The 27107-nt window shown below is 34.9% G+C and overlaps 1 protein-coding gene and 1 pseudogene across 4 annotated transcripts in view; both read left to right on the top strand.

Moving 5' to 3' along the window:
• CSMD3 (CUB and Sushi multiple domains 3) overlaps positions 1-27107 on the top strand; it is a 1073652-nt gene that overhangs the window by 561920 nt on the left and 484625 nt on the right. The window lies entirely within an intron of this gene.
• Positions 10960-11669, top strand: LOC136137316 (dnaJ homolog subfamily B member 9 pseudogene; annotated as a pseudogene).

Below are 27107 nucleotides of genomic sequence, written 5' to 3'. Positions count from 1 at the left end.
TCTAATAATTCAAGTAAAACATCTTTTCTTTAATGGGAAAAAAAATAAGCAAAAAAACTCATTGAAACACTCTAATAAAAAACCTTCTGTACACCAGTATGATACATTATTATTCATTGTTTCAATGAATAATTTGCTAAAATTTGCTACAATTTAAAAATTGAAATAAATAAGTTGGGTGGGGGTCAAAATATAAGATGCTTCCAAAATGTAAAATCAAAAATAGAATTAAAAACTTCAAGGCATCCTTTCCACAATTCAAAAAAAAAATGAATTTTGCATTCCAGTGTAGCATATGCGCAACTCAGAACATGATGTCGAGGCAATTATGTTATTAACTGTTTTCTAAGAAAAGCAGATGGTAAAATAAATTACGTTCTTGGGAATTTTTCTTAGACTTCCTATTTCTAGAGAGCATTCTTCCATGAAGAATTAAAACAGAGTTAGTGAAAGGGCTCCCATATTGTCGCTTAATGGAGAAATGTTTACCTGTCCACATTACCAGTGAAATTTTGCTATTCTGGATTTATTATTTTGGGTAAAAATCCAGTCTTTAAAATAGGAACACCTAAGGATAATTTTAAGTTTTCATTGGTTTTATTTGGGTACCAGAGAAGATAAAGGTCTGCAGCTGGTCCAGACACCTGTTGGGAGTCTGCTGTTATAAGTTTAATGAGCTGTTCTAAAATATGCATTGAGTATAGACTTGGAACAAGTAACCAATATGTTATACAGGTATCCCCCACTTTTAATTTTATTTTATTTATTTATTTTTTATACAGCAGGTTCTTATTAGTTATCTATTTTATACATATTAGTGTATATATGTCAATCCCAATCTCCCAATTCATCCCACCACCACCACTACCCCAACTTTTCAAATGTTTGCTTCACGCCACTTCATTTTCATGAAAGATCTACATTAGTACCTGTTTTCGCTAACCAAAAGAAACCTGAAGAGGATTTTTCACTTTTACAAAAAGAAGTGAAAGATGAAAATGGCGTTCAGCATTGTTTTTCAGTTAGCTGTTGTAGAGGCAGTGTGCACCCTGGGCAGTGACAGTGACACCACCAAGCTCCTTTCCTGGGAACTACACTCAGCATCTCAGCGTCAAGCTGCCACAGCTTTGAACTATGTCTGTTGCATCTATGCTTTATCTCAATATATTTTGTGCATCTATTAGTAAGATGTGTCCTAAGGTAATTGCTTCTTCGCTTTACTCTCTATGGCTTACAAAGTGTTTCATAGGATTGCTTTGTTTTTGGATAGTGGGGGAAACCTGTACCCCTCTTTTCACATAGCCAGAACACAGTCTTGGACACTGAGGGTTGAAAGTGAAGTGGTACTCCTCACTATTACACCTAAGAAGTCACTCACAAAATATGTGTTTCTAATCTCCACAGCTCTGAGCTCTGCTAGTTGAGGTCTTACTTCCTAAGAGGACAAAGGAAGTCCACTAGGGGATGCAACAATTCCATTTTTCTTGTGGCGGAGATAGTACCCTGACTGTATTCAGCTTCTTAAACCACCCATCAACAGGCAAATAAAGGACTTACTGTATTGGCTGTGGTGATTGACCCTGATTATAAACGGGAGATAGAGTTGCTGGTGTACCTTGGGATCAAGAAGGAGTATGTATGGAAGCCAGTAGATTTTGTAGGCTACCAATGAATACTTTGCACAGAAATAAATTAATGAAAAATTACAGCAGATATCAACAGGTTCATAAATGGTTCAGACACTTCAATAAAGATTTTGGTCATATCATCATGACCAGCTGAAGTGGTGGCTGAGGGAAAGATATGAAACACATGGTGAAGAAAGAAATATAGACACCAAAAATGGCTTTGTGAACAATTGCAGGAAAAAAAAAAAAGAATGGGATAACTATATTTTCTCCCTTGCTTTGTTATGGACATGTTTGCATATATATAGACCAGTTTTTGTTCTTTCTTCTTCTATTTCTCTACAATTTAATATAAGGCACGTTGGTGTTGGTGGTGGTTAGCCTTGTTATATAGGCTTTAAGATGTCAAGAGGCTTTGTGACTGAGCTAGGTGATGGGAACTAACAGTAACTGCTGCAAAAGTGCATCTTTCCTTTGGAGGAGAGAGTAAACATGTCTTCATCTATTTAAAGGCAGATTCCCCTGTTCAGTATTGATTTCTCCAATGGGAGGCACTCACAAGAGACTTTATGGCAAAAAACAAACAAAAGCTGCTGTCCCTCAACAGGCAGGTGGGTTCAGGGGCTTCATCAAATGGCAGATATATAGTTTTACCAGAGGTTTCACGGCCTTCTCCCTGAAAATTGCCTACTTTGAGGTTACACACAGCTGGGATTGTCAGCAGCAATTCCCAGTGATTCTTGCACTTTCTGATTTACTGAATGCTGGAAGCCGCCTCCCTGTCCTATCACGCTCCAGGCTCTTCTCTGGTTTTGTAAACTTTTGATTTCCTATATTAATCCTTCTTGTCTCAATAACAGAGAAGTTTCTCTTTTCCCATTAGAACTCTGTCTGATACAGTAATTACTCTATTTTCTCCTAACAAACACTTGAAATTACTGCTCTGAGGAAAATGAAAGCTTCTCTTCTCAACATAATTCATATCCCTAAAATCTCAGCTTCTCCCCATATTTTGGATAAAACTGTAGGTTTGTGTATTTTGAAAGGAGATCTAAAGTGACTTTTATCTCCACTAATATAATAGCTCTCACTGTGATAGAGGAAGACTAGAGTTGATTACATCCTGACTTAGACCTCCATTCAGCATTTTCTTCTTTTTGAATCAGGTCCCTCCACTACTTTGTACTGTGTCTATCCAGAGTGAACGAAGAATCCAGTGCTCATATAATCTGTCAAATACCAGTATGTATAGTTCCCATCACTCTCGCCTACTTTCCAACAGCTTTCTATCAAGTGTGCTGTACTTTCTGCATGTGCACCTTGTATTATTCATCAAACTTTTCTCCTATCCAGCCTTTCTCCAACCATCCAGGCCCATTCTTCCCAAAACTACTCTAATATTTCAAGATAAGTTTTGGCAATTTATGTTCACGTTTTTTTCCTTCATAAGGACCACGGACAAAGGCAATTTAGTCAGTTAAAAACTAGATGATTTGTAAGCACAAAGAAAGTTGGGATAGTGAGTGGAACTCTTAAGTCTCAGTGTCTTTAAAACTTCTTATGTATTGGGGGTGAACAAACTCTTTGCTGGTACTACATAAGTTGACAAGTTGTAAAGCGTGTATAGGCATTTCCTACGATAACTCCTAACAGCAGTTTATTCGCTCTGCTCTCATTCTATATAGATCTCCTCTAATACTTCCTTAATGTTCTTTCCACTAACAGGTCATTTATAGAATCATTTAAACGATGTTAGACATTCAGGAAGAGTTCCTGGTGCATAGAGGCTCTTGAGCTGTTTCTGCACACCACTTTTTTTCACATGTTTATAATGAGGCCTTTTTTTGCCCAATTTAATTCAACTTTATTTAACAGCATTGCCTAAGTATCAACCATTGCCCTGGAATACAATTATGTTCATCCTTTCCAGAAATAGTAAAAAAGATACATTTCTCCTATAAATGTATTACTTTAAATTTTACTTAGTCTTTCTTTGTAAAACTGAATTATTTTAATTATAAAAGCAATACATGCTTTTATATTAAAAAATAAAGATATTTTTAAAATAACAAACAGAAGAAAATATTGGGTTGGCCAGAAAGTTCGTTCAGGTTTTTCCATAACGTGGGAAAAAACCTGAACGAACTTTTTGGCCGACCCAATATCTGTGGCTCCCATTCATCTCCAAACTTTTGCCCCAAAGTAACAGGTTTTTCATTTAATATTTTTATTTTTAATACCACTTACCACCATAACTTTATACCTAAACCTACACCTCTACTTGTTGATTTATCAGAGTTATGTAGTAACTTTTGACACCAGCAATGAAAACTATGAAATTAATGTGCTTTACTTCTCATCTATCTTAGCCACTCCATTTTCCAACTGAAATAAGTGTATAGACATTTTTCGTTTTTTTAATTACATATGGTACTTAAAAACTTATTTTAAAACATTTTTATCAAGGAAAAAAAATCAAGGAATAAGTACACATGGTTGCAAGAACTGACGAGCTTATGATAAAAAGAGTACTAATCTCTCCTTCTTACCCCACAGGGAACATTTTAAATCTATTTTTATTTTCAGTGTTCTGGGTGCTGTTACCTCAACAATTCTAGATAAATAAATATATACCTTTATTATTTTATATATTTTTAGATTTTATATATATATATATATATATATATATATATATATATATATATATATATATATAGATTCTCTGGGGGGGAAAAAAAAAATTAGAATATCACTCACTTACCCTACCCTCTTTCTTTTCTTTGTCTCCTCCTAATGGGAACAAAAAAAAAAAAAAAGAGAACAATGCCTTGAAAGCCAATGAAGAAAGTATATCAAAGAGAAGTGTGTATAACCAGTAGGGTTATATTGCATGATAGGTAATGAGAGAAGGACTAAGAATTTATCATTGAATTTTATAAGATGAAAGATATTGGTGTTTATTACAACAGCAGTTTTTATGGAGTTGTTGGAGAAGAGGTTGATTAGAGTGGTTTTAAGAGAGAGCGAGAGGTGAGGAGTTGGAGACATGGATTATTGACTGTTCATTTCAGAAGACTGACTGCATAAAAGACTAGAGAAATGGAGTAGTAGTTGGTGGGGGACACAAAATCAAGAGAAGTATTGTTTTAAAGTTCAGAGAAACACTAGCATTTTTGAACCCTGTTGGGTATGAACTAGAGAGTGAAAAAATTATGATGTAGTAGAGAAAGGAGAATCGCTGGAATGATGTTCTTGATTAGGAGAAAACATAGATGATCTAGTGCTCAAGAGGATAGGAGATGGTAGGTGGGTAAATAGAATGATGAGAGTCTGTAAAATTTTCTTTTTGATTGATTTGGATTTCTCAGTGAAGTAGGAAATAAAGTTACCACTTGTGACTTTGTAAGGCCAGTAACAGAAGATGTAAAATAATTATCCAGGATAATATAGACCCACATCATTACTGCCCATAGGTTACAAATGATTGTGATTTGAAGCAAGATTTCCTTTTGACTGGAAAAAAGAAAAGAAAAGAAACTAATTAGTTTGGAGGGATATATTTTGAATAGATATTTTGTAATTAAAAAATAAAACCCTAGGGAGGGTGGGAGGGAGGGAGACGCAAGAGGGAAGAGATATGGGAACATATGTATATGTATAACTGATTCACTTTGTTATAAAGCAGAAACTAACACACCATTGTAAAGCAATTATACCCCAATAAAGATGTTAAAAAAAAAAGCCAAAGAACATTTGCAAATAGAAAAGAAAATTAAAATTACATGTGAATATTTTAACACCTCATACACAGATTAAGAGACTTAATTGATGGGCTTATATTTCAACTCAGTAAATTTTATCCAGAGTACTAGAGTTTTTAAATAAGAATGGAGAGACAGGTTACAGGCATAATTGTGTGTATATTTTCAGAAAGATAGAATATTTTTAGTAAACATCAGAATAATCTTTTCTTTTTAAACAATAAGAGCTACTACTTTTACTGGTCTTCTGTGAATAGAACATTTTTTTTTTTTAAACTTGCTTTTGCAATAGAAAAAATCAAGTTGCTTAACACAATAGCATGTAAACCCTGTCATTGGCTCTCTTACCCCATCTCATACTACGCTACCCTTGGATCATTCTATTTCAGCCACAGCGGCCTTTTTATTGTTACATGAATATGCCAAGCACCTACATACCTTAAGGATTTATACTTACTCTTCTCTCAACCTGCATATATGCTTATATTTCATATACTCTCACTGTTAAAAATTTTACTGTCATAAACAAAGCACCTATGCTCTCTCATTTCCTGCATTGTTTTACTTCACAGAACTTATTACCATCAAGAAATTATGTTTCACTTATTTGTGTATAAACTTTCTCCTCCCATGTGAATATGTAAAGCTGGGATTTCAGTCTTTTTGATTTGTTATTCCCAGCACCAAGAATCATGTGTTACATGATAGTCAATAAAATTATAGAATTGAAAAAAAAATCAAACAATTAGGTACTCAAAAGGTAATTATTTTTCTTTTTATTATGATTTCTGGCAAACTTAACAATTACACATTCCCTTTTTAACATCATATAAGGCTGTCTTGTGCCATGACTGGATTTTGTTTTGTTTTTGTAACGTAGACCATCCTCTGTGTACCTCCTTTTGTGCTTGCAGAAAGCTCATTTTTAGTATCCTCTTTATGAATTGTACTGTCAGGAGGTTTTTTTTCATTCAACATACTTGAAAATTGTTTATGAATAATTATCGCTGGGTATTTTCATTCCTTTCTGGTTTTGATGCACAGTAACTTATTAGTTAACCCTCCGCCCTGAGTAGATTCTAATCTTGGTGTAGCATTCTATAGTACTTCTCTGTGACTATCAGAGAAAGATTTTAGTCTTCTTTTGGTAGAAAGAAAATTCTTGGCAAGGACTGAGTTTTTAATAGAGCCGCAAATAGACCATCCATTCTCATGTTTGAATCAAAGACAACATGAAACTTCATATATAAAGCCACTCAATACCCACTCCCCACCTCCCCAGTTTTAGCTACTGAGGCATATTGCTATCCCACTACCACATAGGCTACAGTGCTACACAATAATATTTATTTATTGAATAAAATTAATACTAGTGTGTTTCTTTTGTCCCCAAAACTAATTCTAACTTCTAAAGAGTCTTTTGTTGTTATTGTTATTTTTACTATTTCTTCCACAAATCTTTAGGACCTTTATCCAAGGGAACAGAACTGGAGGTGAGTGAGGGTCACCAGTTTCTAGTACAGATTTTGGATTGAGGTTAATTTTTTTTATCTCTTTTTTTATTTGCAATAAATTTCTGCAGAATCAACCTCAAAGAGGATTGTATATGATACCCTCCTCTGTAACCAACATGATATTTGTATTGCTCTTTAGTTTAGATGGCATGGTAATATAACTAATATTTATTCATCTTACAAAAATTGATAGTGGAAACAGATATGCCCTTCAATTCACAATTTCCAACATATATTTAATTCTGTTCTGGTTGCTTTATTGTAGCATATTTATGTTATTTTTATCTGCAAATTAGAAGAAAAAGGCAATTTTGCTGAAAATATAAATAATAAAACAATTCATTTTAGGCATTTTGCTAACAACTGTGTGATAAATAAAAAATCATGACTTATCAAAAGCCCATCCAGAATGTACTGTTTGGTTTCAGTATGAAGCTCCGTACATTTTAACAAAATATTTTACACTATTCAGTTAATTTATTGTTTCCTTAATGATTAACTTTAAAATTCTAACTTTTTTCAAAGCAAACTTCCAGCTATTTCAAAGGAATTTTTCCATTTCTTTTTAGTAAAAAAGTGTAAAGTGTAGTCTACCTCAGTTCTGCCATTAATCCAGTTGTTATCCATTAGAAATTATGTTCAACAGGGGCTGGGAATTTGTCTCGTAACATATAAGAGTGTCTAACTTACTTATAATAGGTAGTCAATAAATACTCATTGAATGAATAATTTCCTGGCAAACTCAATAGTCTGGATCTTAATTTCCTTTTCTTTAAAATGTTGGAGTTGAATGGGGATATCCAGGATTAACATTCAAGATTTTATCTGATAAAATTATAAAACTAGTCTAAGAATTTGTTCTTGGACCTGACAATGGAGAAATAAATTTTTAGAATTCTGCTTGTCTATTTAATCAAGGGAAGATAATTAAATTAATTTAATACCAGTGAAAGTGAATTTATCTCTGCAGTTAGCTACTATTCAGCTTTTCAGTTGAAAGTTAGATACATGCTTGTAAAATAGTTGTATACATATAATAAACCATAAATTAAAACATTATCTGACTACATATGCCACAGATTTTTTTTCTTTTTATGTATTGTCCTAAAATATAATTTCATCCAGGAAAATAGGATTTTTCCAGGAGAAAAATCCAGAAGCCTGAAATTTCTGTCGCTCTTCATTGTTCATCATTATGACCTGATGATGTTATATTTGATAAGCATATCAGTTTCCAGGAGAAAAATCCAGAAGCCTGAAATTTCTGTCGCTCTTCATTCTTCATCATTATGACCTAATGATGTTATATTTGATAAGCATGTCAGTTCTGATGTGTATTTGTCTCTCCTGAATTGTAAAAAGCACATTTCAGTTACTCAGGCTAGAGATTTTATTCTTTAAACTGTTCGCAGTGCCTCTGGCCACACTTAGAATTTAGATTGCAAAGGAATGTTCAATCTTCCATCTAATAACATTCAGCCTATTGAATATTTAATTAGTTTTCTTAAAATGGTAAACAGTTGGAAATACTTTCCTCCTAAAGGGACAGCATTCTTTTTCTATTCTCTTATGAAGCTAATATATTTTATTTTAATTGCAATACTTACCATTAACAAAGAAGACTGAACATGTTTTGTCATTTAATTCCTATTTATTTATAAAATATTACTACAAAGAACAGAAAATTGAGTTACTGTATGTAACACATTAAAAGGGACAGTGTAGCCAAGGACAGTAGTATTACTTGAAAGCATGGGCTACGTAGTCAAGCCGCACATCTGAATTCTTTTTTTTTTTTAATAGATCTTTATTGGAGTATAATTGCTTCACAATACTGTGTTAGTTTCTGTTGTACAACAAAGTGAATCAGCCATAGGCATACATATATCCCCATATCCCCTCCCTCTTGAGCCTCCCTCCCACCCTCCCTATCCCACCCCTCCAGGCTGTCACAAAGCAGCAAGCTGATCTCCCTGTGCTATGCTGTTGCTTCCCACTAACTATTTTACATTTGGTAGTGTATATAAGTCGCTGCTACTCTCACTTCGCCCCAGCTTCCCCCTCCCCACCCCGTGTCCTCAAGTCCATTCTCTATGTCTCTGTCTTTATTCCTGCCCTGCCACTAGGTTCATCAGTACCATTTTCTTTTTTCAGATTCCATAAATATGCGTTAGCATACAGTATTTGTTTTTCTCTTTCTGACTTACTTCACTCTGTATGACAGACTCTAGATCCATCCACCTCACTACTGATAACTCAATTTCATTTCTTTTTATGGCTGAGTAATATTCCATTGTATATAGCACATCCTAATTCTTGATTCAACTCTACTAGCTGTGTGATCTTGGAAAAGATCAACATAAACCTCAATTTTTTTCAGCTTTAAGACTGGGTAACATAAGATTTATTTTAGAGGTAATGAGGTAATACACATAAAACACATAGCATAATTCTTGAGAAAAAATAAGTATTATCTTATTATTATATATTATTGATTGATATGTATATGATCAAAAACATGACTATTGTCAAAGAGCACTGCTTTTAGTTGCATTATGGAAAAACTGTTTAAAAAGCTGTGTGAAATGCACTTGTGGATTTATTCATTTATCATAGCCTTCACTGCTAAGTTGAGAATGGAAGCTGAATTGTTAAAACAAGTTTAAAAGGTAAGAGAACAAATGATTAAATTTTTAGGCAACTGACTTAAGAAAATAAAGAAAGTATACATGCATACAAATTATAGACCCTTGAGAATAAAATATTGAAATTAGGCCAACTAATAACCCTGCAATGGCCTCTAAGTGTTAATGTGAAAGGAAGAGTGATAGTCTCTCATTTTAAATCAAAAGCTAGAAATGATTAAGCTTACTGAGAAGGCTATAGAGGGTCACGACAGGCCAAAAGCTAGGCCTCTTGCACCAGTTAGCCAAGTTGTGAATGCAAAAGAAAGGTTCTAGAAGATAGTTAAAAGTGTTACTCCAGTGAATACCCAAATGATAAGGAAAGTGAAACAACCTTATTGCTGGTAATGGAGCAGGTTTTAGTGCTCTGGAGAGAAGTTCAAACCAGTCACAACATTCTCTTAAGCCCAAACCTAATCCAGAACAGGGCCCTAACTTTCTTCAAGTCTGTGAAGGCTGAGAGAGGTAAAGAAGCTGCAGAAGAAAAGTTTGAAGTTAGCAGAAGCTGTTCATGAGGTTTACGGAAAGAAGCCGTCTCCATAACATAAAAGTGCAAGGTGAAGCAGCAAGTACTGATGCAGAAGCTGCAGCAGGTAATTTAGAAGATCTATCTAAGATAATCAGTGAAGGTGGCTACACTAAGTAACAGATTTTCAGTACAGACAAAACAGCCTTATATTGGAAGAAGATGCTGTCTATGACTTTCATAGCTAGAGTGGAGAAGTCAATGCCTGGCTTCAAAGCTTCAAAGGACAGGCTGACTCTCTTGTTAGGGGTAAATGCAGCTGGTGACTTAAAGCCAGTGCTGATTTACCATTCTGAAAATCCCAGGGCTCTTAAGAATTATGCTAAATCTACTCAGCGTGTGCTCTATGAATGGAACGACAGAGCCTAAAAATAGCACATCTGCTTACAACATGGTTTGCTGAATATTTTCAATCCCACTGTTGAGACCTACTGCTCAGGAAAAAGAAAAGTTCCTTTAAAAATACTACTGTTCATTGGCAATGGACCTGGTCACCCAAGAGCTCTGATGGAGGTGTACAACAAGATGAATGTAGTTTTCATGTCTGCTAACACAACATCCATTCTACAGCCCATGGATCAAGGAGTAATTTTGACTTTCAAGTCTTATTATTTAAGAAATACATTTGAAAAGGCTATAGCTGCCATAAATAGTGATTCATCTGATGGATCTGGGGAAAGTGAAGTGAAAACCTTCTGGAAAGGATTCATCATTCTAGATGCCATTAAAAACATTTGTGGTCTTCAGCGCTGCCCTTTCAGGGGTTGGGGCTGGAAGTGATGCCAGGCTGAGCAGCAACAATAGTTTTCCACATGCGCGTAGGGTGCCAGGGTCAGGATATTAGAAATGAATACTCCCCAGTCAGTTTTCATCTTTGAAACCTGCATTTTAACAGTAACTGAATTAATTTTGACCTCAGAAAGTTACTATGGTATCTTAGGTGTGCCAAAGTCAGCATCAGAGTGCCAAATCAAGACGGCCTTTCACAAGTTGGCCATGAAGTGCCATCCTGATAAAAATAAGAGACCTGATGCTGAAGCAAAATTCAGAGAGATTGAAGAAACATATGAAACACTCTCAGATGCTAATAGACGAAAAGAATATGATACACTTGGACATAGTGCTCTTACTAATGGTAAAGGACAAAGAGCTAGTGGAAGTCCTTCTGAGCAGTCATTTAACTTCAATTTTGATGACTTATTTAAAGACTGGTTTTTTTTGGTCAAAACCAAAACACTCGGTCCAAGAAGTGTTTTGCAGATCACTTCCAGACATGCCAGGATGGTTCCAGTAGACTAAGGCACCATTTCCAGGAGTTTTCTTTTGGAGGTGGGTTGTTTGATGACATGCTTGAAGATATGGAGAAAATGTTTTCTTTTAGTGGTTTTGACACCACCACGAATCGACATACAGTACAGACTGAAAATAGATTCCATGGATCTAGCACACACTGTAGGACTGCCACTCAACAAAGAGGAAATATGGTTACTACATACACTGACTGTTCAGGACAGTATGTAGTCCTTTTTCTGTTCTCGTTAAACCAAACTAGTTGACTCTTCTTCAGGATCCTTGATGCAGAACCAATTTTTTGTGAACTATTTTGACAAATGCATGATTTCACTTAACTTGACATAGCTATTAAATATATTTAAATTGTTTTTGACAAATTCAGCAACATTCAGTTAGTAGAGGGATAGCTAATTATTAAATTCCCTGATTAGGCAAGGTTCTTTAAGAAAAGATTATAATTCTGCCTGGTCTTTTTTCTCTACCTGCCCTTGGACTTATTAACATGACCAGTTTTATTACCAAGGAAAGAATGAGTTTGCCGATAAATATTTAAAGGTTAAATTTTAAAAGTTATTGTAGATTTAAATTGTGTGAACTTGAATGCTTTTTTTTGAGTGAAACCTTTGCTAATTTAAAATTGCGTGCTCTGTAGCATCTCTGACTCAGGTTGCAAAATGTATGTCAAACTGTATAATTGAGTCGTTCAGCAAAGGATAGCAAGCAGTATCTTGGTTAATTTCTACTGAAAGCTTCAAAAAGGTATGGTTGAATATTTACCACAGAACCATGCAGAAGAATTGGAGTAAAGGAAGTGATTGCATTGCTCATAGACATTTAGACTGAAAGAAAGTTGAAAACTTAATATTGCCAAGAGATTGTTAAGTGGCTAATGATTTTGTCCCTGGCTAATAATTTTGTAGTGGTGAAATCATAGCTGTTTTATACATTTTCTCACATTTCTTTCTTAATTGTTGGTGCTCTAGGTCTTAGTATGAATTTATGTATTTTTTTGTGTGTATGGTTTTTCCTCTTTGCACTCATCTTTAGAGATTAACTAATACCTCATTCTGTTTATAAAAACAGCCAGTAATTTCTGTGCAACCTTATTATGTGCAAAATTTTTAAATCCTAAGAAATGTGTGCTTTTGGTTTCAGATAGACTTATTTCTTTTTTTTCCCTTGAATTTTATTTTATTTTTTTTTTTATACAGCAGGTTCTTATTAGTCATACATTTTATACACATCCGTGTATACATGTCAATCCCAATCACCCAATTCATTACACCACCACCACCACCACCCCGGCCGCTTTCCCCCCTTGGTGTCCGTACGTTTGTTCTCTACATTTGTGTCTCAATTTCTGCCCTTCAAACTGGTTCATCTGTACCATTTTTCTAGATTCCACATATATGCGTTAATGATATTTGTTTTTCTATTTCTGACTTACTTCACTTGGTATGACAGTCTCTAGATTCATCTGTGTCTCTATAAATGACACAATTTTGTTCCTTTTTATGGCTGAGTAATATTCCATTGTATATATTTACCACATCTTCTTTATCCATTTGTCGGTCGATGTGCATTTAGGTTGCTGCCATGACCTGGCTATTGTAAATAGTGCTGCAATGAACATTGGGGTGCATGTGTCTTTTTGAATTATGGTTTTCTCTGGGTATATGCCCAGGAGTGGGATTGCTGGGTCATGTGGTAATTCTATGTTTAGTGTTTTGAGGAACCTCCATACTGTTCTCCATAGTGTCTGTATCAATTTACATTCCCACCAACAGTGCAAGAGGGTTCCCTTTTCTCCACATCCTCTCCAGCATTTGTTGTTTGTAGATTTTCTGATGATGCCCATTCTAACTGGTGTGAGGTGATACCTCATTGTAGTTTTGATTTGCGTTTCTCTAATGATTAGTGATGTTGAGAAGCTTTTCATGTGCTTTTTGGCCATCTGTATGTCTTCTTTGGAGAAATGTCTATTTAGGTCTTCTGCCCATTTTTGGTTGGGTTGTGTGTTTTTTTAATATTGAGCTGCATGAGCTGTTTATATATTTTGGAGATTAATCCTTTGTCCATTGATTCATTTGCAAATATTTTCTGCCATTCTGTGGCTTGTCTTTTCAGCTTGTTTGTAATTTCCTTTGCTTTGCAAAAGCTTTTAAGTTTCATTAGGTCCCATTTGTTTATTTTTGTTTTTATTCCCATTTCTCTAGGAGGTGGATCAAAAAAGATTTTGCTGTGATTTATGTCAAAGAGTGTTCTTTCTATATTTTCCACTAAGAGTTTTATAGTGGCCAGTCTTATATTTAGGTCTCTAATCCATTTTGAGTTTATTTTTGTGTATGGTGTTAGGGAGTGTTCTAATTTCATTCTTTTACATGTAGCTGTCCAGATTTCCCAGCACCACTTATTGAAGAGACTGTCTTTTCTCCATTGTATATCTTTGCCTCCTTTGTCATAGATTAGTTGACCATAGGTGTGTGGGTTTATCTCTGGGCTTTCTGTCCTGTTCCATTGATCTATATTTCTGTTTTTGTGCCGGTACCATATTGTCTTGATTACTGTAGCTTTGTAATATAGTCTGAAGTCAGGGAGTCTGATTCCTCCAGCTCCGTTTTTTTCCCTCAAGACTGCTTTGGCTATTCGGGGTCTTTTGTTTCTCCATACAAATTTTAAGATTGTTTGTTCTTGTTCTGTAAAATATGCCATTGGTAATTTGATAGGGATTGCATCGAATCTGTAGCTTGCTTTAGGTAGTATAGTCATTTTCACAATATTGATTCTTCCAATCCAAGAACATGGTATATCTCTCCATCTGTTTGTATAATCTTTAATTTCTTTCATCAGTGTCTTATAGTTTTCTGCATACAGGTCTTTTGTCTCCCTAGGTAGGTTTATTCCTAGGTATTTTATTCTTTTTGTTGTGGTGGTAAATGGGAGTGTTTCCTTAATTTCTCTTTCAGATTTTTCATCATTAGTGTATAGGAATGCAAGAGATTTCTGTGCATTAATTTTGTATCCTGGAACTTTATCAAATTCATTGATTACCTCTAGGAGTTTTCTGCTGGCATCTTTAGGATTCTTTATGTATAGTATCATGTCATCTGCAAAGAGTGACATTTTTACTTCTCCTTTTCCAATTTAGATTCCTTTTATTTCTTTTTCTTCTCTGATTGCTGTGGCTAGGACTTCCAAAACTATGTTGAATAATAGTGGTGAGAGTGGACATCCTTGTCTTGTTTCTGATCTTAGAGGAAATGCTTTCTGTTTTTCACCATTGAGAATGATGCTTGCTGTGGGTTTGTTGTATATAACCTTTATTATGTTGGGGTAGGTTCCCTCTCTGCTTACTTTCTGGAGAGTTTTTATCGTAAATGGGTGTTGAATTTTGTCAATAGCTTTTTCTGCATCTATTGAGAAGATCATGTGGTTTTTCTTCTTCAATTTATTAATATGGTGTATCACATTGATTGATTTGCATATATTGAAGAATCCTTGCATCCCTGTGATAAATCCCAATTGATCATGGTGTATGATCCTTTTAATGTGTTGTTGGATTCTGTTTGCTAGTATTTTGTTGAGAATTTTTGCATTTATATTCATCAGTGATATTGGTCTGTAATTTTCTTTTTTTGTAGTATCTTTGTCTGGTTTTGGTACCAGAGTGATGGTGGCCTCATAGAATGAGTTTGAGAGTGTTCCTTCCTCTGCAATTTTTTGGAAGAGTTTAAGAAGTCTGGGTGTTAGCTCTTTTCTAATTGATTGATAGAATTTCACCTGTGAAGCCATCTGGTCCTGGACTCTTGTTTGTTGGAAGATTTTAAATCACAGTTTCAATTTCATTGCTTGTGATTGGTCTGTTCATTTCTTCCTGTCAGTCTTGGAAGGTTATACCTTTCTAAGAATGTGTCCATTTCTTCCAGGTTGTCCATTTTATTGGCATAGAGTTGCTTGTAGTAGTCTCTTAGGATGCTTTGTATTTCTGTGGTGTCTGTTGTAATTTCTCCTTTTTCATTTCTAATTTTATTGATTTGAGTCCTCTCCCTCTTTTTCTTGATGAGTCTGACTAATGGTTTATCAATTTTGTTTATCTTCTCAAAGAACCAGCTTTTAGTTTTATTGATCTTTGCTATTGTTTTCTTTGTTTCTATTTCATTTATTTCTTCTCTTATATTTATGATTTCTTTCCTTCTGCTAACTTTGGGTTTTGTTTGTTCTTCTTTCTCTAGTTCTTTTAGGTGTAAGGTTAGATTGTTTATTTGAGATTGTTCTTGTTTCTTGAGGTAGGTTTGTATAGCTATAAACTTCCCTCTTGGAACTGCTTTTGTTGCATCCCATAGGTTTTGGATCATTGTGTTTTCATTGTCATTCATCTCTAGGTATTTTTTTAATTTCTTCTTTTATTTCTTCAGTGATCTCTTGCTTATTTAGTAACATATTGTCTCTAGGTATTTTTTTATTTCCTCTTTTATTTCTTCAGTGATCTCTTGGTTTTTTAGTAACGTATTGTTTAGCTTCCATGTGTTTCTGTTTTTTATATTGTTTTCCCTGTAATTGATTTCTAATCTCATAGTGTTTTAGTCAGAAAAGATGCTTGATATGATTTCATTTTTCTTAAATTTACTGAGCCTTGATTTGTGACCCAAAATATAATCTATCCTGGAGAACGTTCCGTGTGCACTTGAGAAGAACGTGTAATCTGCTCTTTTGGGATGCAATGTCCTATAGATATCAGTTAAATCTATCTGGTCTCTTGTGTCATTTAAAGCTTGTGTTTCCTTATTAATTTTCTGTTTTGGAATATCTGTCCATTGGTGTAAGTGTGGTGTTAAAGTCCCCCACTATTATTGTGTTAATGTCGATTTCCCCTTTTATAAATGTTAGCAGTTACCATATGTATTGAGGTGCTCCTATGTTGGGTGCATATATATTTATAATTGTTATATCTTTTTCTTGGATTGACACCTTGATCATTATGTGGTGTCCTTCCTTGTCTCTTGTAACATTCTTTATTTTAAAGTCTATGTTTTCTGATATGAGTATTGCTACTCCAGCTATATTTTGATTTCCATTTGCATGGAATATCTCTTTCCATCCCCTCACTTTCAGTCTGAATGTGTCCCTAGGTCTGAAGTGGGTCTCTTGTAGACAACATATATATGGGTCTTGTTTTTGTATCCATTCAGCAAGCCTCTGTCTTTTGGTTTGGAGCATTTAATCCATTCACGTTTAAGGTAATTATCGATATGTATGTTCTTATTACCATTTTCTTAATTTGTTTGCATTTGTTTTTGTAGGTCCTTTTCTTCTCTTGTTTTTCCCACCTAAAGAAGTTCCTTTAGCATTTGCTTCCTGAACTTGGGTGGCTATTTCCTTTCCCATGTTAGGGAAATTTTCGAGTATAATCTCTTCAAATATTTTCTCGGGTCCTTTCTCTCTCTCTTCTCCTTCTGGGACCCCTATAATGTGAATGTTGTTGTGTTTAACGTTGTCCCAGCGGTCTCTTAGGCTGTCTTCATTTCTTTTCATTCTTTTGTCTTTATTGTGTTGTGCAGCAGTGAATTCCACCATTCTCTCTTCCAGGTCACTTATCTGTTCTTCTGCCTCAGTTATTCTGTTATTGATTCCTTCTCGTGTATTTTTCATTTCAATTATTGTATCGTTCATCTCTGTTAGTTCTTTAATTCTTCTAGACCTTTGTTAAACATTTCTTGCATCTTTTCGATCTTTGCCTCCATTCTTCTTCCGAGGTCCTGCATCATCTTCACTATCATTGTTCTGAATTCTTTTTCTGGAATGTTGCCTATCTCTGCTTCATTTAGTTGTTTTTCTGGAGGTTTATCTTGTTCTTTCATCTGGTATACAGCCCTGTGCCTTTTCATTTTGTCTTTCTGTGAATGTGGTTTTTATTCCACAGGCTGCAGGATTGTATTTCTTCTTGCTTCTGCTGTCTGTCCTCTTGTGGATGAGGCTAAGAGGCTTGTGCAAGTTTCCTGATGGGAGGGACTAGTGTTGGGTAGAGCTGGCTGTTGTTTCGGTGGGCAGAGCTCAGTAAAACTTTAATCCACTTGTCTGCTGATGGATGGGGCTGGGTTCCCTCCCTGTTGGTTGTTTGGCCTGAGGCGACCCAACACTGCAGCCTACCTGGGCTGTTGCTGGGGCTAATGGTGGACTCTGGGAAGGCTTACGCCAAGGAGTACTTCCAGAACTTCTGTTGCCGGTCTCCTCCTCCTCACAGTGAGCCACAGCCATCCCCTGCCTCTGCAGGTGACCCCCCCACACACTAGCAGGTAGGTCTGGTTCAGTCTCCTGTGAGGTCACTACTCCTTCCCCTGGGTCCCATTGCGCACACTACTTTGTGTGTGCCCTCCACGAATGGAGTCTCTGTTTCCCCCAGTCCTGTCGATGTCCTGCAATCAAATCCTACTAGTCTTCAAAGTCTGATTCTCTAGGAATTCCTCCTCCCATTGCCGGAACCCCAGGTTGGGACGCCTGGTGTGGGGCTCAGAACCTTCACTGCAGTGGGTTGACTTCTGTGGTATAAGTGTTCTCCAGTTTGTGAGTCACCCACCCAGCAGTTATGGGATTTGATTTTATTGTGATTGCGCCTGTCCTACCATCTCATTGTGGCTTCTCCTTTGTCTTTGGATGTGGGGTATCTGTTTTGGTGAGTTCCAGTGTCTTCTGTTGATGATTGCTCAGAAGTTAGTTGTGATTCCAGTTCTCTTGCAAGAGGGAGTGAGAGCGGACTTATTTCTTTAGTTCTGCACTTTTCCATGTTATACTCCATATGAGTATTAATCCTGTGGATATGTATTAAAACTAGTAAATATCGCATACAACTTTGTGTGTGAAAGAAATATAATATTTACAATATGAAAAATATATGTGATTCATGGGAAGAGCAAAACATCACCATTAACAGGAGTTTGGAATAAGTTGATTCCAATTCTCATGGAGGACTTTAAGAATTTCAGAACTTCAGTGGAGGAAGTCACTGCAGATATGGTGAAAATAGCAAGAGAACTAGTATTAGAAGAGGAGCCTGAAGATGGGACTGAATTGCTCCAATTTCATGATATGCTTTAACGAATGAGAAGTTGCTTCTTATGGATGAGCAAAGAAAGTCTTTCTTGAGATGGAATCTACTCCTGGTAAAGATGCTGTGAAGATTCTTGAAATGACAGTAATGGATTTCAAATATTACATCAACTTAGTTGATAAAGCAGGGTTTGAGAGAAGTGACACAATTTTTGAAAGAAGTTCTCTGGGCAAAATGCTATCAAGCAGCATCATATGCTACAGAGAAGTCATTGGTGAAAAGATGAGTCAATCGATGCAGAAAACTTTATTGTTGTCTTATTTTAAGAAATGGCCACAGCCACTCCAGCCATCAGCAACCACCACCCTGATCTGTCAGCAGCTGTCAAATTCAAGGCAAGACTCTCCACCAGCAAATATTATGGTTAGCATTTTTTAGCAATAAAGTACTTTTAATTAAAATATGTAAATTTTTTAGGCATAATGCTGTTGCACATTTAATAGACTGAAGTATATTATAAACATAACCTTTATATGCACTGGGAAACAAAAAAAAAAAAAAAAGAAAGGTGACTTTCTTTATTGTGGTGTTTGGTGGAAACGAACCTACATTATCTCTGAGGTATGCCTGGAAACAGGTTGGAGGAGGAGCTGGCTGGATATGGTTCTCCAGGAAAGAGTGCTGGAATTCTACACGGGTAGCTACTATAAACTCTACCACAATCAAGAGGATAGGAAATTAAGCAGCATCCTCTGAAAACCCTAAGGACAAAGACATACCACTGTAACTAAAGTGAGTGACCAGATAGCCAAGACTGGGAAGCTTCTTCCATTGGAGTTGCTTTTTCAACACCCATAAAGCTTGAAAAGTGATTGCTGTAAAAATGCTGGGAGGTGGGGGCGGCGGGCAGTGCACATCTCTAAAGCCTTTACTTGTCAGCAGAAAAATATCAGTCAAAAGCATCAGTAGATTGGTATTTTCCTTCTGCCAGATATCTCAAAATACATATAATTGGTATAATTTAATTAGCATACAGAATTATAGCTGCAAGGAACCTGGTAAATATAGTTTTTACCTTTCTGGATCCTGCTGCACTGAAAAGGTAAATTAGAAATTTGTGGAATAAACGCTGAAAACCAAGTGACCATATCACCACACATTGATTTATTTTCCCTATGAAAAGCAAAATGGTTATTAAGGAAAAAATTAGCAAAATTTTCCTTTAGTTCTTATTTCTTTCTCATCTTCCTTTTGTGATTTAGGAGCTAAGCATGTTCTCAGAAGTCATAAAATAAATACCCTACTTTATCTAGAGTCATTTTGTTTATTAATTATTATTAGTGTATTTCTTAAGGACTATGAAGTTTTTCAGTAGAATATAAAAATATTTGAAGTCTGTAAAAAATTAAAACAACTTCAAAATACAAAAGGAAAACCTGGAATTGACATTAGTCAGTTTTTATTTGGATATCTACACATATTCATTTTATATTCACTTCATTAATTATACAATTTCATATTCAAGAAAGGTTTATTACTATGAAAGCAGTGTGTTGGCTAAAGTTCTTATTTCCCAAGCATTCCTGAGTATCCATGATGATTTTGAAAAACATCATAGCCAAGTGTAATAAATTATATAGTATTAAAAAGGTCAAAATCAATATTATACAAATCTTACCTTTTAGGGAAAAAATGCATAAACATATTGTTGTGTATTATAATTGGAATGTATGGCATATGATTGAGACTATTTTCTTCCTTTTAAAGAAACACAAGCATACTAACAAATTAAGCCAATTTACAATTTATCAATTTGTTCCACATATGTTCTGCAACAGCTGATCAGGCTCAGCTTTATAAAGCTGTGCTCACTTTTGCTCCAGCTACTGTATGTACTGCATCCTCCTTTCATTCCCCAATGCACACCATTTTCAGAGCTATATTTCTAAATCAGAGATGTGGCCAGGTCATTTACCTGCTTGAAAACCTTGAATAACTTCATAATGTTCCCAGGATAAATCCAGGCTCCTCAGTGTGGCTCCCTGAACCATTATCTCTAGCCAGACCTGCCTGTATACCTTTCCTGCACTACACCTTACCCATTCCTGTGTCTGTCCTTGTGTTTGTGATGCTGTCTGCACTTGGAAATGTGTCTTTATTCTAATTTGGCTGACTACTGTTCACCCTTTAAATCACCCAATTCTGTGAGGTTTTATCATATCATCTATGCCCAAAGTCATTTTATTTGGTAATTAAAAACAAGTAACCAACTAAATAAGTAGGACAGAGTAATGAAAACATAATTCCTATACTAAAGACAGTTCTATTCTCCCTTTTAATTCTCCATGTGGAATTATGACTTACTGTCATGACTTTTATAATTACAGTAATTGAATCAAGATAGGTATTTTAAATTTGTGAATGTATTTACTGAATGATAAACACTGTATTTTAGTAACAAGAAACTTTCCTCCAGTGTTCTTCACTTAAAGAAATGAGTTAAAAGTTAGAAATAAATTACTTAGCTTGAATTGTGCTATTATAATATATATGCATTAATATATCCAAAAATGACATGGGAATTATGTATTGTGTGTAAAGCATTATTCTTCAAAGACTGATGATATTCATAAACTTCCTTCTGATTTAGAAATTCTTGGATTCAGTTTAGGCTGTCAATGATATTCCTTCAGCAATAATCTTTCAACATAACAAAGACAGCTGTTTGTAGTGTGGACAAATTGCTGCAGTATGTTCAACATGCTGAAATTTCTAAAAGTACATATGAAACAGATTTTTTATTTTATTTTATTTTTTAAAATTTATTTTATTTATTTATTTTTGGCTTCATTGGGTCTTTGTTGCTGCACCCGGCCTTCCTCCAGTTGCGGAGAACGGGGGCCACTCCTTGCCGCGGTGCGTGGGTTTCTCATTGTGGTGGCTTCTCTTGTTGTGGAGCACAGGCTCTAGGCGCATGGGCTTCAGTAGTTGTGGGACACAGACTCAACAGCTGCGGCTCACAGGCTCTAGAGCGCAGGCTCAGTAGTTGTGGCGCATGGGCTTAGTTGCTCTGCAGCATGTGGGATCTTCCCGGACCAGGGGCTCAAACCCGTGTCCTCTGCATTGGCAGGCAGATTCTTAACCACTGCGCCACCAGGGAAGCCCTGAAACAGATTTTTTAAATGCTCATTTCTTTTTAGTTCTCTTCTTTAAAATGAAATCTTTTCATAAAGATAAATTTAGTCTGCTGTATATAATAACATTGCCTAATAGACCATTTCATATATTTAAGATTCTTTTTAGGAAATGATTTTACTTAGCAGTTATATAATATTTTCTTACTTGTATATCTATTTATATTATCTTGTTTAAGCATTTGTTTGTAATGAAATATCATGGCACAAGGGGCAGGTAATTGTTTTACTTGGCATATTCCAGGAGGCATACAAAATTGAACCAACTATTTATCACAGTGATTTTTATTTATATAATGCAAGCATTCTGGAGAAAAAGCATATGGTAAAGACAGTTTATTTTCCTTTTAAAGAAATACATTTTTTAAAGTCCAATGTACATTTTAAATATTAAATGAAGTTTCACACTACCAAAGAGCCTTCACAATTTTACATTTTTCTAAAAATCAAAAAGAAACCACATGATATTTGAAAAGGGGAAATTGTTAATTTCAACACCTTTTCATTCCTCTTCCTCTACCTAATCATCCTTCAAGTTGCTTCTCTTGAATCTTGTAAATTCTCTAAAAATGTAAGCATATTAATCTTGTTTTAAAATAAGACAAAAATCAATTGAGGAGATTTAGATAGTATATTTCCTTAGGGTTTCTAAAATGTAAGTAATTAGTTTATTTTTGCTATCAGACAATAAATGCAAAAATATCTAGCCTGTTGCTTAGAATATAGAAAACATAAATAAATAATCATGGCATAGGTGCACAGTCCAAAATACTCTTATGTGTGAAGTGAGTTATCATTAAGAGAAGATTTTTATTATCCAATCTAATTTCATTTTTAAACTGAATTTTAAACTTACTAACAGTAAATTCTTTACATGGATAAGCTTATCAGTGATAATGGCAATGATGTTTTACTATGTATGGCATAACAGAAAGCATTCTGGCACTACCATTTACAGGTTTGGTGGCATTGATAAGTCCTTTATTCTCTCTGAAACATACTTCAGTTTCCCCTTCTGTAAATGGAAAAGACAAGGAAGCTTGTTAGAATTAAATGAGATAGTCAATATGGATGAAAGCATCATATACACTGAAAGATATTATATAAATATTCTTCTTATTCATATCATTGTTTTTTAAATTTTGTTTTAAACTGCATCACATCCATCAAGTTCTCACATTAGTTACTACAGTAAAAAGTTTTTGCCTCTTAAATATAGATCCATGGGAATAATTCCAAATGAATCAGTTTAAAGTATTGCTACTTATAAAAATGTACTCTTTAGTTACACTCACTAAGTAGTATGGATCAAAATGATTTAAAATTATATATGGGAGAGATGTCACTGCAGTTTAACTAAATTTTCACAAAAAATTAAAATATCCATTCTGATATTTCCAAAAGGATTCTTTGAAGTTTTTCTGTATATATACACAGTCACAAGAAAATATTAATCCCAGTGATTGAGATGTTATTACTTTGTTTCCTTATTGAAAAGTGACTCAATACATAGCTTTATTTAGAAATCAAAGTGATTCTTCACTAAGACCGAAGTAATCTTTGTATGAATTAAAACTAGTCATTAAGAAATTCTATATCCAGCTCTCCTCCTTTGAAAATAATTGTCACTATGTGTTTTTTTTTTTTTTCTGGGAGAGTTTAAGCTTTAATAACTTTGCCATATCCTTAACAATATGAAGAACTTTTAAACTATTTTCTACTGCAAGTTTATTTGCTTTTGTGTATTAAGACTTGGTTTGCCGTTATTTTCAGCATAGTTTTTGTTCTTTTTTCCAACCACATGTACACATAAGCACTCACACACAAGTACATGTACATGTGTACACACAGGCACTTATATGAATATGTACTAAATATGCCTTTATGTCCACTAGCACCAGGTGCATGTTTTGCCAGGCCCAGTGCAAAATGAAAATGTTGGATCTCTTGTTCAAAATAATTAAGAATTTCAAGATGGCAGGAAAAAAAAGCATTAAACCGAAAGTGAGGCTTTTCTGAGAGTGGGGCCCAGTGTGATTGCACAGGTCACACATCCACTAAACAGGCCAGGCTGTTCACATTCTCTGCAGGAAAACTATGCAATCTTCATAAGTAGTTAGCCTTCATTTTCATTTCCTTGCTATTGAATCTGTTATGTATGAGGAGGGAAAATGATAATAAAATACCAGTTAGTGCTATTAATGTTACTCTATGATCTAGTATAGCTATAGGTTATACACATTTTTTTTAACTCCTCAAGAGTAGAATATGGATCATGTTTCTATTCCCTGAACTTGGGTATAGTAAAATCAAACAATTGTCTTTGTACCAGTTAGTAAATAACTTTTCTCATCGGTTAAATTTCTGAAGTGTTACACAGTTAAGTGATAGGCAAGAAAAAATATCTATTTCTTAAAATACAATATCCAAACTGTACTTTCAACCCATTGTACAGACTTCCCTCTCATGGGAAGAAAAAAACCTTAAAACTTTCTACCTAGCATAAGGACCAAACTCTAATCAAGTAACTTAAGCATCGATTTCCTGAACAGATGTATTTTGTGTATATCCTATTTGCATTAAGAATAACCTGTCAGACATTTTTGGACTCTGGGGATAACAGAAAAGGAGGCACTAATAATGAAATGTTGCATTATACGCCTATGCAAAAATAATTTCAATATGAAAGTGTTACTATACTATTTTATAATTTTAAAAGAATTTTACCAGAAATCTGAGTCCTCTTCAATCAACTGTATATCAGCTTTAGTATATATGCACTAAATTATGTGTATATTATGTGGCAGATGGGTATGGATGGGGTAAAGGTAGGAAATTAAGTGGTAACACAATCTGTCTTATACCTGAACCTCTTGAAAACAGAAACATATGTCATCTTAAAGGTCTTTTTTTTCCACTGTCTCAGAGGAAATTATACCTGTTTTTGTCAAGCCTGTTGATTCCATTGCTCTTCATTTCCTATGAGACCACCCTTCATCAGTTTTCTCTTATTTCACAAATATCTTTAAAAATTTTCACCGGCTTCTTTCATTTTAATTTCTATTCATTCCTCAACCCATTACAACTCGTGTACTCTACCTAAATTGCCTGAATTACTCAAATAATCTTTTTTTGCCTCCTTTTTTTTAAAATTATAGACAGATAACATGAGATGTACTCTTGACAAAAATTTAAGTGTCCAGCACTGTCAACTATAAGCACAGTGTTGCACAGCAGATCTCTAAAACTTACTCATCTTGCGTAACTGAAACTTTAAACCTGTTGAACAGCAACTTACCATCCCCCATCCCCACCCCAGCCCTGGTAGCCACCATGCTACTCTCTGCTTCTATGAGCTTATTTTAGATGCCTCATATAAGTGGAATCATATCCTGTTTGTCCTTCTGAGACTGGCTTATTTCACTTAGCAAAATGGTCTAAAAGTTCACCCAGGATGTCATATATGGCAGGATTTTCTTCTTTTTTATTCCATTGTATGTATATACCACATTTTCTTTATCCATGAATCCATTAATGGACATTTATGGTTGATTCCGTATCTTGGCTATTGTGAATAATGCTGCAATGAACATGGGAATGCGTGTATCTCTTAAAGATCCTAATTACAATTCTGTTGGATAGATACTCAGAAGTGGGATTGCTAAAATACACAAAGAATAAGTCAAATGCTGGCTTGTTCTTTTGGACTTTTTTTTTGGAAAACAATATTAAGTGCAATAAAATATCCTTCACTTCACATTTGACTTGCACAGTGTGATCACAATGAGAGCCATTTTTGAGAAAAACTATTTAATGGTTTCCCACTTTTCTCAAGGGCCTCTCAAAACTTTGAAATTCAAATATGTCTCTTCTGAAGTACCTAGTGTGTTATCATTATTTTGCAAGACTTACAAAATTTACTTTCCAAAAATTTTGCACTAAAGAAGCTATTCACTAGTGCTAAATTATTGGAATTTTTGCATAATAATAAATATATAAGTGGTCAGCTCATTAGTGAATAATTTCGTATTATGGGTATTGCTTTGTTATGTGAAGATTTTTACTGAACACTTACATACCAAGGACTTCCCTGAATAATTGGATGCATCTTTTGATCCACTACTTGGAAGGATTATTTAATCAGTCTTTGAGATGCAAACTTCAAATGTATAAAATGGATGGTTAGTCATTTTAAATATTAGTAGACTTTCTACTTCAAAAATGCCAGACTGACATAAGCACTTATGGAACCCTGGGCTAATCTCCCCTCCTCTCAACATTCATCTGCAACAGTGATACCACAATTTATAAACCAAGGTCAGGTTATATCACTGTACACTTACATGTTCATTACTGATCAAGACTGTTTTTCATCTAGCTATCAATCAAAGTATCATCAGAATGCAATCATAGTTCTAAGAATAGGAGATGAGTTTATACAATAATTTACATTAATAAGTAATCTACTTCAGACACTAAATGTTTGAATCTGCAGTAAAGATCTGCATGGGTGGAAATATAAGCTATAGTAATGGATTCATAAACTCACTACTTGGAAAAGGTCAAGAAAGGTTTTTCTTCATTGTTTTCGTATTCCTTAACTGCACAAATGAGATATACAGCCAAAGCTTCCTTTAGAATAGTAGGAATTAGTCCTCTTTAGAATAGTAGGAATTAGTCCTAAGGAGTCAGGGTCACTCGTTATGAAGTCTATATTTGGTTTTGGCACATCCAGCAGCTTTATTATGTATCTCATCACTCCCATTTTTCTTTTGCCTCATTGTTGAGGTGACAGTGTAGTTTATTGTTCAAACCAGGGCACTTCTGAGAATGATATGGGATGCTATTAATAACAACAGTGACACCATAGGCATAAACTTAAACTGTCCAGGGCAAGCCAGGACTTACGTTAACCTGTCATAGCACTTTTCCCTTTAAAATTTTTGTGTCAAGTTCTATCCTTTACCTTTCGAGAAAATCTGCCTTTAGCTATGGATCACTTTACAGTGTCCAGCACTTACTTGTCTATGGCCATGGCACCCTGAACACGCCTGATCTCATCTCAAGTGTCAAACATCAATAAGTAATCAATATATTACCTCTGAAAAGCTTCAGCATTTGTAACAAAAGACTAAAGCCTTAAAGAGATGAAGCTCTAGTTTAGGTAATTCCAAAAATCTTCCAGAGAGGGAGTATGTCATAAATAGTGCTAATTAAATGCTTGCTTCTCCACCTATTACTAAATTTGGTATCCTGTCAAGTTCTCAGAAGTTTCCAGAAATAATATGCCCTTTTATATGCAGTGTTTTCTTGTATCTACATTTGCATATGCCTTCCCTTCAAGCAAATTGTGCTAGATACAGAAAGCTGCCCAGTGGTTCATCCAATTAATTATTTCTGCCTTACTTCAAGTCTTATCTCTCCCCTAGATTTTTAGTTCCATTGATGCTTACCTTAACCTT

Source organism: Phocoena phocoena, chromosome 17 (genome assembly GCF_963924675.1).
Source record: "Phocoena phocoena chromosome 17, mPhoPho1.1, whole genome shotgun sequence".
Classification (NCBI taxonomy): domain Eukaryota; kingdom Metazoa; phylum Chordata; class Mammalia; order Artiodactyla; family Phocoenidae; genus Phocoena; species Phocoena phocoena.
Note: the sequence above shows the minus strand (reverse complement) of the source record. Positions and strands in the feature narration are given on the sequence as shown.